The following is a 15,365-nucleotide window of genomic DNA, read 5'->3' on the forward strand; positions in this document are numbered from 1 at the left end:
ACGAAACTAAGAAACAAAAATCGCCAAATTTGTTGCTAAGTTGACGACAAAACTTGGTGACCAAAAGACTGGCGATATATCGCCAAGTGTCCGACAAATTATAACACCACTTGAGATTACATCGAAATTAACAATGATTTCCCCCCAAAAAAGGGCAAAAGACCCCTTTAAGAATATCCAAATGCAACCAAAAGGGAAGGTGCACAACTAGACCCCACTAGGAGTCTACGTACCAAATTTCAACTTTCTAGGACATACCGTTTTTGAGTTATGCGAGATACATACACACATACGCACATACATACAAACATACGGACGTCACGAGAAAATTCGTTGTAATTAACTCGGTGCCTGTCAAAATGAATATTTCGGGTGTCTGTACGTTCCTAGGCACATATCCACGTGTGGTCGGGTCGAAAAAAAAAAGCTCAACATTTATTTGGAGCTGAGAAAAATGGAAATTAAGGCCGATTTTTGAGTGAAATTTTTTTTGCGAATACAATACTTCCTTTTTTGTAAAAGGAAGTAACAAAAGATTACTTAATGCTTAACTTAAATTGTAAATTTCTGACGCATGCCGCTGTCATTCAAGCTCGCCCATAAATTATTGATAAAAACGAGCTGATGACGAGCATCACATGACTTCCTTTTACTCCAATTTAATGTCATTTCCCCATTATTGGCAAATTTTAATGGGATTGAATTGTTTACTCTCTAAATGTCACTAACAGTGTCCAAATTTAAACCAAATTAAAATAAAAAAAATTGCCAAATTTGTCGCCAAGTTGGCGACAAAACTTAGCGACCAAAAACTGGCAATATATCGCCATTTTAAGACCACTGAATTAATATCAAAATTAACAATGATTTCCTTTCAAAAAGGGGCAAAAGACCCTCTTAGGAACATCCGAATGCAACCAAAAGGGAAGGTGCTCAACTAGATCCCACTAGGAGTCTACGTACCAAACTTCAACTTTCTAGGACATATCGTTTTTGAGTTATGCGAGATACATACGCACATACACACATACGCACATACATACGTACATACGGACGTCTCAAGAAAATTCGCTGTAATTAATTCGGGGCCCGTCAAAATGAATATTTCGGGTGTCTGTACGTTCCTAGGCACATATCCACGTGTGGTCGGGTCGAAAAAAAAAATTCAACATTCATATGCGGGGGTGAGTAAAATGGAAATTAAGGCCGATATTTGGGTGAAAATTTCTTCGCGAATACAATACTTGTTTTTTTGTAAAAGGAAGTAATAAAGAAGTGGGGGCTTACATGGCTCTGTGGTGGAAGCTTCGTCTTCTAAGCCGGATGTTGCGGGTTCGAATCCATCTGGGCCCTGAATGTCATTTCCTTCTCTTGTGATCTTAATAATCCCTGTGTATATCCGGAAGCATGGTGGATCGTTCGCGGACATCAATGTATGTGAATCATTACCTTCTGTCGAAACAAATAAAATAAAGAAGTACAAGATAGAATCAGACCAAAATTTTATAATTATTTTGCTGAAATAACCCAACTTCCTTAGTCACGTAATTAATAATAATTTGAACAACAAAGCGAGCTAGTACGTATCAATTATACTCATCATTCACATATTGTATTGATTTTAATAACATTTATGAATAGTTAGCGTTTCTATATAACTTAATACAGGTAAAACATTAATGAGATACAAGTATCACTTTGCTTTCCCAGCTGTACCTTGATCTTTTGTTTTCTACAATGCAAACTGTTTAAACCCACAAGTTCTTTGAGAAAACGTTTCGTTCGAACTTCGCTTAAAACTAGAAGTGAAACAACAGTATTTAAGTCTCAAAATTCCCACGGGAAATTTCAAAGTAAGGATTTGAGCGAGGGATATCCAAATGTACGTCTTCGTGAGCTTAAAGCCATGAATGTAAACAGGTAGCTTGTTATTTCGGTTCCTTCGTGTATTTAATGTTATACCTCGAAAAGCTTCGTTTACCTATTAGTTAAACCGAAATTCCCTGCATTTTCTAATGAGCGGGGGATTATTCGACTTTATTGCTAAGAACTTTTATTTATTTATTTTTATTCTATCAATGAGCTTAGTAATAAGCGAAAAAAATTTCTCAATTACTTGGAGGTTTTTGAAATTAACAAAATTTCATCGAGACATGATATTATTTTTTCAAAGGTCTGCATCTGAAATATCGAAATAGCATTTTGGAAAAAAAAAAAAAAAAAAAATCAGGGTGTCTCGTAAAGACCCACGATAAAAGTGAAACTTAGAGACACATATTTGGTATTCGTCAACCACTTTTGAATGGCATAGATTGCCTAGTGATAACCTTCATAGGATTAAATTATTATCATTATTTAATCCTATAAACGTAACAACTGGCTTATGGTAGCTATAATAAGCGACGAAAATTTGCATTGTTTGTTTTCCAAAAATCTTGCAAAGACTGCATCAAGTACAGTTCCGTGACTTGTAGTGGCTTCTTCTGGCTTATTCATCATTTGTAATTGTAATTTGTATTGTAGAAACGATACTAAATTTTTACCTCGATCAGAAGCAAAATAAACACTAAAATCCCCGGTTAAAATTAAAGGAATTGTATAATAATCTTCATATTTCGTTTCAAATTTTGTTGCGTCGATTGTTGATGTTGATGCACATCTGCAACGACTTTCATTTGAATAGCCTTAAATAATGATTTGTAAATCAGTTTTTAACGTTCGAATACGTAAGAGAAAGAGAGAGAGAAAAGTGCTTGCTGGTTAGATTTTTATTTAAAAAAATTTTGAAAAAAAAAAAATGAACCGACTTCAAATTTGCTCTAAATGAAAAATAATTTTATTCTTTGATCACCATTTAGACTACTTTTTAACATAAGTTTCGACGTCGGCGCAAAAATAATAGACTAAATGACGCGTTGTTTCTAAATACAGTGGCTCCAAAAAGTGTTCGTACACTTTGAAATTTTTTAGTAAAACCAAAATAACGCGAAATTGAATTCGAATATGAAGTCCAATATTTTTTCACATCATTCCTATGTCATTCTAAATAAAACCCAGTAGTTTTTTCAAAATATTGACGGATCTTCTTTTTGAAATAGATCAAAAAAGGAAGAGACAGAGAAATAACACGCCACAAAAGTCATCGTACACTCAAATATTTTCGAATAAATTCATGATTAAAAGTATAATATGCCATTTATTTAATATTTTTGCATTGTGTTGACCCTTAAAAATCATTTGGCTTTAATTTTTTATTTATTCATTCCTTAATATTGTGCTTATTACTTTAAAATGGCTGGTATTCGTAAAAAACAACAAACACCATTCGAAATTTGATTTTTTTTCCTCACGGTAGCGGTAAATTGGTTTAAAATGTCTCAAAATTAGATAATTTATACCATTCCATAGTAAAATTCTAGATAAAATGCCTTAAAGAAAAGAATCGGACCAAAAACAAGGTAAGAAAAGGTCAACTGGCAAAGTTAACAAAGAATGATCGGAGATTTAAAGTAATGATCGGAGATTTAAAGTAATGATCGGAGATTAAAAAATTATGAAAAATACACATTTGAGTGCATGATCATAAATAACACTCGTTAGAGTAGGATGGTATGAAACAGCGGTTGCAAAATTGAACAAAAAAAAATGGATTAGTAGGGGGTATGGTCCCTCTAACAAGCACATATACCTTTCAGTGTCACTCCATACTTGAAATGAAGACGTTTATGGGATCCTGGGACAATTGTTTCATTTCTTTCAACAACGCTGTTCTCAGGCTATGGTGGGTCCTCGGAGGGGTGTTGCGAGTTGCGATTGCCCTCCCTAGAGAGTCCCAGACATGTTCTATTGGATTAGAGTTTGGAGATCTGCTTGGTCAATCCATCCAGGGAATATCCTCCCTTTCAGAAATTTGTCGACCAGAAGAGCTCCATATGGACTTGTGTTAACATCCATTAAAATTAGCTCAGGGCTAGCAATGCCCCTCAAGAGGTGAGCAGAATGTTCCAAGATCACATCCCTATACCTCGCATCTGTCACAGAGCCTCTCTCAAAGACATGGAGGGGATGTGCCGCCATCCAACACGATGTCTGCCCAGATCGACGAACCAACACCGCCATTATGGTCGATTTTGCGGATATTGGATGGTATGTAGCGGGTCCCGGTTCATCTTAACCGACAATTATTGTCCTACGTTCATTTAAATAGGAATAGGATCGAAATTATCAGCTTATGTTTGCTGTATGTATGATAGTGACTGGTGGCTAGGAGAAATTTTGGAAGTAAAAGTATTCAATGTGGAAGAAAAATACAGGATCCACTTTTTCATCCTAAAGGGCCTGGAACATCATTTAAAAAATCAAATGATAATGACCAAACTTGGGTTCAGTTGAAAGACATTTTAAAAATCTTGATTGCATCAGAACTATGATCTGCACAAGAAAGAGGTCACAATATCACACCTGTGATGAGAGAACATTTATCAACTCTTCTTCGTGAGACAAAATACTGAAGAAAGTAGCATTGAAAGATTTATGTCCCTAACTGTTAAAAATGTTAAATTGTCTTTTTAAAGTTCAAATACAATGCGTCATAACTCTTCAAGTCTTTAAAAAAACATTTAAAGCAAAGAATAAGGTATATAATTACATTTCAATAAAAAACTAAGATTAAAAAGTGCAAAAAATTGCATTGTTTCAGTGCAATTATTTGAAAATTCCGACCCTTATATTTGCCAAACACCTTTGAATAACAAAGCAACTTTTATTTTGTTAGAAAGCTGGTAAAAAATACTTGAAATACCACAAATAAAAATTTTTTTATCTGGCCCCCCACATGCATTTTTTTAGCGTTGAAAACTGGATTTTTTTTGAAAATTTGCAACTTTCGGGGATCATATCTCATAAAGGGCGTGGAGTAACAAGCCAATTTTTTTTATACCATAAGTATTTATGCATATAAATATATGATGAAAAATAGGGCTGGTTATTCTAAACCCTTCATGGTTTTATTAATTTTCAAAAGTGGTAAAAAAATAGTTTTTATCGCAAACTTTGACCTTGAAAAAATTGGTACTTTTTTTAAATCTGAAATTTATTGATATCATATATGAAAAGATCTTTTTTTTTAGCTTTCCAATGAGCTATGGTTGAGTTCAAAAGCTGTGATGGAAAAAAAGTTGTTGTCCAGAAGACAAAGCATCAAAATGCCCTATTTTTACTGTTGCCAACAACAAAAATGGCCTATACACTGGTGTCCAAAAGTTAAGCATAATTCATAAAATGTGAGAAAACTCTTGTAAATGTTCATAAAATTATATAAAATTACTTATGGAGATTCATTGGTTGAAGAAGAAACATTATGCTTATGCAATATAATCGATGGCATCATTCGCGAAATAGGTGCGCATGTCGGAATATGGATAAAACGACTCTCACATTTTAGAGAGTTCAGGCGCGTTTCATGCAATTGCTGTACCAAGAAACATTGGTTTTGTTGAAACAAGATTAATAATGGCACAAAGTTGTCAATTGGACATGTTTGCGAAGGAAAGAATCGTTGGAATGATGGAATCTGGACGATCACATTCCGAAGTGTCTCGTATTCTTAATTTGCCTCAGTGTGTAATTTTGAGACTGTGTCAGAGGTTTCAAAATACGAGAGATGTTCTCCGACGGCCCGTAACAGGTCGACCAAGAGTCAAAACCGCTCGCTAAGATCGATTTCTGGCAATTTCTGCGTGAGGTCATAGGGACAGCTGTACCAGAGAACTGGGATTGGCGCTCAGTGCCGCCACAGGAATAACAATTTCGAGGCAAACTGTTTACAGAGGAGACACAATCATGTTGGTCTGTAGGCCAGAAGACCAGCAGTTTGCATTCCTCTCACATCAGCGCATAAACGCGTTTGTTTAAACTGGAGGTTGCAACATCACCATTGGAGTGTGGGGACAGTGGGCCAATGTGATGATGAGTGATGAGTCCCGCTTTACTCTACAGAGTGAATCTCATCAGGTAACAACATGGAGAGAAAAAGGAACTCGTTTCCAACCGCGAAACATAAGAGAAATACATCACTTTGCGTCAGCGGGAGTAATGGTGTGGGCGGGCATAATGTTGGACTGTCACAGCGACCTCCTTATGTGTGAGAAAGGTCCTGTCACTGGTAAAAGATACAGAGACGAAGTTCTTGAACCTTATGTTAGCTTGTTTTGAGGTGCTGTCGGTCCTGACTTCATATTCATGGGTGATAATGCGCCATATCCCCGTACAGCTGTGGTCGATGAATTCCTTGAATCAGAAAATATCTAGCGAATGACGTGGGCAGAGAACTCCCCTGATTTGAACTCTATTGAACATGTCTGGGATATTCTCGCGAGAGAATCTGCAGCCTATTCGTCCCCGCCATGCTCCGTTCCGGAGCTAAAAAGAGCTCTCCAGCATGATTGGAACTGTTTGAGCCCACAACTCATCCACCATGTCATAGAAAGCATGAGTGATCGGTGTGCAGCGTGCATGGCTGTCAGAGCTGGTCATACACATTTTTAAATTTCAGTATCATATATTTTTTTCTTTTTTTGTGTATAAAGAGTAGATTCCTCATACGCCTAATTTTATTTCAAACTATTCTTTTAAATAACAAAAGTAAATATTACAGTTTTTTTTAATAGTTTCATTGTTTTGTAACCGTGTTGCACTCGCATATCACGTTTACTCCTATTCCGATGCATTTTTCATTCATTACTCACATAAATAGAAATTATGCTTAGTTTTGGACACCAGTATATATCAAAGGGTAATTTTTTTAAAAATATTTTTTTTTTTTTTTTTTTTTTTTTTTTTTTGAGGTCTAGAAAATAAAAGGAATGCACATGCAAATTTTCATCAAGATAAAAAATGGTGATGCACACCCCATTTGTTGATTTAAAATGGAATGATCCAGAAGCTAAAGATTTTCTTTATTTTCAAAATCCTGACTTGGCTACATCTAATGATTTTAATAGCGTAAGAACTTAAATATGCTATATAGCGTAAAAGAGACGGGCTTGCGCCTGCTTATGTAAGTCAACATCTTATTACTACGCCATCGCCACCCAGTTCGTGTTAAATGCTAGCAATCATAAATATTAATTTTAGAATTTTTCGTAACAACAGCTTTATTTTAAACTACCTTTAAATATTAATTGTAATTAAGAAAAGTATTAAATATTTGAAATACATGAATATTTATGTCATACATAAAAAGTATAGGACTGCTGAATCATATTTTAAAAATATGTTTTGAAATGTTTCCATTTAACTTTAAAAACGTTTTAAAAATATAGTTGGGATCTTTAAAGCATGTGTTTCAAAGATTTCCTCGCACAACATTTTTGATTATGTGATCCAAAATTGGACAAATAAGAGCAAATAAAAAACTGCGTGTCATTATACAGTATGCCCACTAAAGTCCCTTGTCACCTTCTGAATTTCGGAACGGCTGATACTATCTTTATCTTTATAAACATGGTGCCTAAGTGTAGTAAATCAGATATGCGCTACGGAAGGTGACCACTCACAGCGCCACCTGGTGAAAAACAGCGGAGTTAGCTTATGTATCTCGAAACCGCTACGATATAGAGAAAAAAAGTGATATACAAAGTTATGGAGCGTTATCGATTTAGTCAGAAAGACTCTTCGCTGACATAAATGTGAAAAATAGAACGGTTAAACCACGCATTAGTGTTTTCGTTATTCCCTATTTTTCAAAGGTGCCAAACGATGAAAGAAAGGAAAAAACAATTATTTATAACTATATACTTTTATTTAAGAGGTTCAGACTTCTCACCGTCAGCTGCAATGCACATTTGAATCTTCGTTTGAATGTCACATTGCACGCTTTGGAGCACAGAGCGTGATGACGAAAATACAAATGTACATTTTAACCGTTCTGTTTTTCACATCCATATCAATAAAATGTATTTTCGCACTAAATCTTTAACCCTCTACAACTTTGCAATTCTCCCCCCCCCCCCCACCGACCTCGTTGCGTTTTTGAGATATGAAGGCTAACTCCGCAGTTTTCCACCAGTTGGCGCTGTGAGTGATCTCATTCGGTAGCGCATACCCGATTTACAAAACAGGCACCATGTTTATAAAGATAGCAGCAGCCGTTTCGAAATTAAGAGGGTGACAAGGTGCTTTAGTGGGTATACTGTACAAGTTAAATAATCAATGATAATTCGTGAAATATTACGACACCTCGCTCCTAGCTTTGAAACATCTACATCATGTTTTGGAGATCTAAAGCCAGTTTTTAGATACTTCATTTCACGAAATTTTTGTTTACATGATACAAAACTTGACGATTAGAGCAAGTAAACTAAATTTCATTATGAAGTCAAAAACCAACGAATTCTTAGAATACATCGTTTCTCATTTTGAAACGTGTAATAATGTTTCACATTTTTGGAGAAGAGCCTAAACAACAGATTTGACTTCACCCGCTACTTAAGATTTACCAGAATTACAATGATTACGGACATATTTTACGATTTCTCGAGCCGGAAATTGTTACGGAAAAGCATAATCTTTTCACGCTGCAGATGAAATGAGAAATGTTAGGAGAAATTTTAATGACTCGTATGTTATAGCGAAGGAATTTTAAGGATATGAAATAAGAATGCTGTAAATTTGCTGCACCGCCTGAACATTCGATTGTTTTATACCCCTTATAAATATAAGTTAATTCTTGATATCAGATACGTGCAGTTCTGCTTTAAAAGCAAAGTGATGTTGTTTTTGAGGAACTCCGCTTTAGATGCTTTTAATACTGTATAAGACTTTGATGTGTAACAGAATGTATTTCAATGTTGCTATCTGCTGAATTATTTTGAAAGCTTTTGATTACGCAGTAGAACGCCGTTATAATATTGGGACTGGAGGACATACAAGGTTAAGGTAAAACGTTCTCACCACGCCAAAAAAAAAAAAAGCTTTCCAAACAGCAAAAATGTATGTTTCCTGTCCAGGTGCACTTGTCATTTGTGCGTTTGAAAAGTATCAACAACACGAATTCGTCATTTACTTTAATTTTTACAGTAGACGGTCTGCATGTTTATGGATAAACGTGAATATCGTGCGGTAATAAAAGTCGTCGTTTTTTGCATGGATTATCCTTTGAAAATTCAAACCAAGTTGAAAAGCGTGTAGTTGAATTATACTCCCTCCATGTAAAACGTCAAGAAGTGGTCAGCTGACCCCCGAAATTTCCCACGTCCCCCGAAGATAGCACATGTGAGTTGCTGCTAAAAACCGCAACCACAGTGGAAATTATCGAAAAAGTGCATAATTTCGTGTTGATGCATAGGTGAGTGAAGGTGAAAAAGCTGAGGCTTGGGAATATCGGGAAAAGGGATGCGGAACATCTTGCACAAATAATTGGGATAAGAAAGTTCAGCGCAAGATGGTTGCCGCATTTGCTGCCGATCAAAAACAGATACGCAAAGGATTTTCGCAGCAATGTCTGGACCGTATCTATTTGAATCAGAGTATTTTTCTGTAGCAATTTTTCATCATAGATGAAAAATGGATGCTCCACCACACGCTATAAATGAAACAACAATTGAAGCAAATGGTGGAAGTCGGTATTCAGCGCCAAAAGAGAGTATCCTTCTGCCGCAAAGGTTTCCATAAGTCCAAGCCCTCATTTTTCTTCCTTTCGGAAGGCATTGATGTTAAATCTCCAAGTTTCCACCATGTGGATCTATGCTAAAGGTCAAAATTGTCCCACTTAAACCAGCACGTAACCAAATATTTAATGTTAATATTATTTAAGATTAATACACTAGTTAAATCTGAAATGAACACAATTGCTTCTTCATGACTTTGCTTTAACTGTTGCTTTAGTGATTGCTGAGATCAAAACTGCCTAATGCATACATAATTACAGTAAAAATGACACCTATTTTGTTTATTGTTAACAAAATGCAGCTTTTTAAAATGCATAAAATATGCGGCAAGGTAAACACTAAGTTAAAAACTCATTGGTTACTAGAAGTTTCTTAATAGAGACGTAATTTTTAATTGTAATATATAGATAGTCATCGACTTTTTAAATGTCATCTGATTCTTAGATAAGTTTTAACTCTGTTCAACAAGGTTAAAGATTAGTAACAACAACAAGTTAACCACGCGAAATGTTTGATGAACTTAACAAACACATCTGTTCCTATTGACCTTAAAGCTGTGACATCACACCACAACATCATTATCAAAAACGCACATTATTTCCCAAAAGTACTTTTTTTGTGAAACTGGCATAATTTTCTCAATCTTTGTAAATTTTATTTTAGAGGCTTTTCACCACTTTCGGCGAACAATCAAGATACAATTAACAATTTGGTTGCTTTGTCGAAAAAAACCAATATCTTCTGTTTTTTATTGCGCATTGCTTCAATGCATAGCACCCTGAAATAAAAACCCATTGATTCAGTTGGCTAGCATGTCGCTGCGCCACTATCACGAAGTTCAGAGGGTCAAATCCCAACGGGCTAAAATATATTGTTTGAATAATTTATTTTCTTCAGCTGAATTATGATCCAAATTTTACCATCAGCAGCGAACGATAAACAAGTCACAGTTTTGCTATTACTCAAAAAATTGCTTTAAAAACCGGGTTTTTTATCCCTTCTGTCGAGCGCAAATGCTTAGCACTGGTCATCTAGGTTTTTAAAAATTATTATTATTGATAGACGTTTTAACGTGCTTTAGTGAGTAGTAGTATATGCCACTGATATGGTAGTTAAAAAATGAAATTTATACCATAAAGAAAAAAAAACCTAGAGAGAAGTCGAGGATCGAAGGCACGACTTTCCTTACTGCGAGCAGGCAGCTGTAGGTGCTAATACTTCTAACCACTCGGCTTCGGAGGCTTTCCACGAGACATTAACCAGTAGAATTTCCAACTGGTTGAATGGAATTCATACGAGTTTTAGGAGTTTTATGTAATCAGATGCTAAGTAAAAAAAAAACGTGTATATTCTTCCGCTATTCCATCAGTTATTGTTTTGTGTCAAGCGAGAAATAAACCCATGTGGAACATAAAATGTGTAAAATTTTTGATCATCAATCGGATATTGTAAAATGGCTGAAACGCTTTGAAAAGAAAAGTTTAACATCCGAAAGTAACTTTGGACTGAACTGAACTTCTAACCGAAGGAACCTCCGAAGGTCTTAAGGTAACTTGATTTTAAATTTATTCATTACTGCGGAAATTCCTTTCGACTTGCTGGTTACAATTTTACCGCAAGTATGGCTGTTTATTCTGATAATTGAAAAGTTTTAGCTTCATATCTGTTTTATTTTTATGCTATTGCAAGCTATGGCTTAGTCGACAATGCATTTATTTCTTATCCTAACACTTTTGTGCATGAAACGCTTTTTAATACACAATGTATTTTATAAAAGGGGCGTTTCATTCGGCGTAACGGGTCATTTTTCAGTATAGTGTTATAAATACAAATAAAACAAGCTAGAAATTTTATTTTTGATAGCAACGGTAAAAATTTGTCATAAGAATTTCGTAGAACATTAAAGTTATCGTTTTTAAATAATATAATTGATGAATACACAATAAAATGCCAAAGACGGAACGGGACTCGTATGGGTCCCGTTCCGTTACGGGCATTTTTTATAATGCATTTCATTCAATTATTTTCTTCAAACTAACTTTAGATGTTCCATACATAGTTCATGTGACAACTTTACTGTTGCTATCAGAAATAAAATTTCTAGCTGGTGTTATTTGTATTTATGAAACAATAAAACCTTGTGACAAAACTACTCAAAATGTCCCGTTCCATCACATGGAATAATCCATAACTTTTTTTATGAACGGTTTGATAAACATCATGCCTGTATCTATTAGTAAATTGTTTTGATAAACATCATGCCTGCATCTATCAATAAATTATTTTCAGCCCATAAATAATCACAGAACAAAGTATATCTGGGTGACTTCTCGAGAAACGTTGGTTACTTAATGTAAGCATTACCTATAAAAACTAAATGAACCCTTATTTGTGCCTCAAAGAGGGAACCATTTAATACGAAAAGTTCCCGTCAGCATAGAAAATTCAAACGAAGTTCATCTTATTTTTTATAAAAATGTCCAATTGATGTAAAAATTACAATTGTGCGCATTTTTTGTCACCCAAATAGGAAATTCATGTGGAAATTTGCTTGAAATTTGAAGTTTAAAAGGAGCAATTCGATTTATAAGAACTGGCTTTTTGGTTCATTTTTACGACACAGTACAGTTCGAATAAAATAAGTTTAATTTCCCACTTCATCTAAATAAAACTTATAAAAAAGGGATATGGGGATTACTTTTTGATGCACAGGTGTTCATGTACAGTCGAACCCGCTTAATGGAATAGTTATTCCATATAAATCCAATAAGCGGGATATTCCTTTAACTGGGATTAAAATAACGCATTACATTGGTTTGGTACATTGAAAATGTATTACATTAAGCGGGATATTCTTTTAACCGATATTGTAATAAGCGGGCTCGACTGTAACAATTTTGAAGCGTATTTATGAATTTCATATGTTCAATCGTTCATATTTGCTTTTACACCACTTCTGAAATACATAAAATGTAGCGAATTACGAGTTTTTGGGCTTGTAAATATTATGAAATCTAAAGCAGCTGCGATGACTTTTCTTTGAAAGGTTTTTGAACTGAAGAGGGACAAAAATGTTCAACACTTGGAAGAAAAATATTTTTTATCGCTTTCTTCTTTTTTTTTTCCTCCATTAAAAATATGATTGCGGTAGTTTTCATCATACTTTTTTTTTTGCTTCTTTAATTAATAAAATGTTTTCTTCCTTTAATGTTTTTTCCTAGAGTTTTTTTTTTTACTTCGAATTACATATGATTTTAATTTTAAACGTTTTAAAATAAAATATTTGAAACACGTTATGAAAGAAAAACGAAGAAAAAAATATTGTTTCTTTTTTTTAAGTTTTTTTTTTTTTCTCGGGCAAGATTATTTCTTTCTTTCTTCAGTTTCATAACCTCAAATATCATTATTATTTGCCAATGTGAGTATTACTTTGCAATATTTTTGCTAAAAATCTGTTTTTTTTTTTTTTTGTTTTGTTTTTGTTTTTTTTCCCCAAGAAGATCACATCTTTTAAAAGCTTTCGTAATGTCCGTAGTTAAGCACAATTCAAAAAAAAAAAAAAAAAGTTTAAAAAAATTACAACGCAAAGAAGCAATGCGGCATTTGCTGATGTTTCTATTGATGGATGCGATGCTACAAAACTAAAAAAGAATTTAAAAACGTAAAGATGGTTTCAATAATGTTTTGAAAAAGCATTTAAAATACAGCAATGTATTAAATCGGATAAATTCAATACAATTCAGCTTTAGCAAATTTAATATTAGTTTATAGTAATTGTAAGTGAATAACTTACTTATACAGATATGTTATATTCATGTGAAACAAATTTTACCTTACATTCAAAACCTTTTCTTTAGCCAGTCGCATTTCCGTATATAAGAGGAATTCTTTTCTTTGTCTTTTTTTTAATGTACAGGAAAAAAAATTGCTCGAGCAATTTAAGAAATTTCTGAAACAAAGGAAACTGCTGAATAAAGCAGCCGTTTTTTTTCCTGATACCTTAGGGAGACTCAAAATTTAAGCAGTTCTTGGCTCATTTAATGTGCAAGGAAAAACAAAAGTAGAAGAAAGTGATTTTTCTTCTTTTTCAACTCGAATGGGTTTTAAAATCACTTCGAAGAATTGAATTTTTCAATGTCCCTTCTCTTGCACGTCTGCATAGTTTATATTTGCTGCGTTAGCTACCAACAGCTGTTACAAGCAGCGAATGCAATTATAGTGCAGAGCTGGTTAGTTGAGCTGTGACCTTGACTAAGTTTACCAGTTTCAGGGAAGTTTAGTGAAAAATAGACGTGTTATTGGTTCGGAATTTAGTAAGAATATTTTCGAAAAACTACTAAGAAAGTTTCTCAACTCAATTTAGCACCAATTACCCCTCCCTATTTTCCGAAACAGAGGTAAACATTGTTAGAGTTTGAGCTGAACTTCTCAGAGACTCACAATATTTATTCGTACAAATTAGTTGTTAAGTGTAATCACATATACTATTCGGGTGCTTCGTGATTTTTCGGTATTCCCTGTAAGTCTGTAAAAGAATAATAACTTATTCATTTAAGAAGAAATGGTCGAACAAATAACAAGTTCATTCTATACGATTTATAAAATATATATAACTATAATAAGGCTCCGAAATTTAGTTTAAATGTAACTGAAGTTTCTGTTTTTCAATTTGTTATCAGGCTAATTTGCTTTTTGAAACAAATGCAGAGATTTAATGCAAAATTTTTACACATTTTAAATTTTCCTCATATATATATATTAAATATATATAAGTTACATATATTAATAAGTTTAATATATTAAATATAGTAAATACTAGTACTCTATTTATTGGACTATTTTGATTCCTTCTTTTATCAATGACTGCGTGGAACAGGAAATGGACAATATCTAACCTTTTTGTAAGTTACAATTGAAATATAGCTCAATATATCACCACATTCTGTAGAATTGAGATCATTGTCTAAGATTTTATAGATTTAAAAGAAATAAAAAGTCACCGTGAAGAAACTGGTAGAGGGAAGTATAGTAGCTTTTGTTTTTGCTTTTCAAATTTTCATTATTTTAGTTTTGTGTTATGTAAAATTACGTCTTAATAACTCAAGTATTGAATACAAGATTTAAGTTTGTTTATGCAGCTGTTAGAATTGCCGTGTAACCATTTGATGGGAAAATGTAAAGCTATTTTGACAAATGTTAATTTATATTCTAGAAATCCATCCTCTAAAGCAGTTCCATGTGGAAATTGTGAATAGAAAGTTATGTGAATAAAAAGGAAATTTAAGTGATAGGAAAATATAATTAAGTATAAAGTTAAAACCAATGTTGCGAACTCGGGAGTCAGATTGATTTTGGTAGAGAAAACTGCTGTACCCAGGGGAGAATTTTGCTTTTCAATTTTTGCTGGTTTCTGTGAATGGATAATGGATCGGTAAAGTTTTCTGACAGAACCTACAACTTATCATCGATTTCGTAATTTTTTTCAGATGAAAATTCCAAAGCTTTCAACTGCAAAAAAGTTTTCTTCCGATTCACCTTTTTCATCCGTGGTTACAACACTCCGTACACAATACGGATAGGAGTCTTTGTACCCATGAACATATTAATTAACCTTGTTTCAGAATTGTCCATTTTCAAGGAGGTGCGATACAAAAAGGACAGTTGAAGATAGGAATTTGATAGTGCGCTATTGGTTCT

Source organism: Uloborus diversus, chromosome 5 (genome assembly GCF_026930045.1).
Source record: "Uloborus diversus isolate 005 chromosome 5, Udiv.v.3.1, whole genome shotgun sequence".
NCBI lineage: Eukaryota > Metazoa > Arthropoda > Arachnida > Araneae > Uloboridae > Uloborus > Uloborus diversus.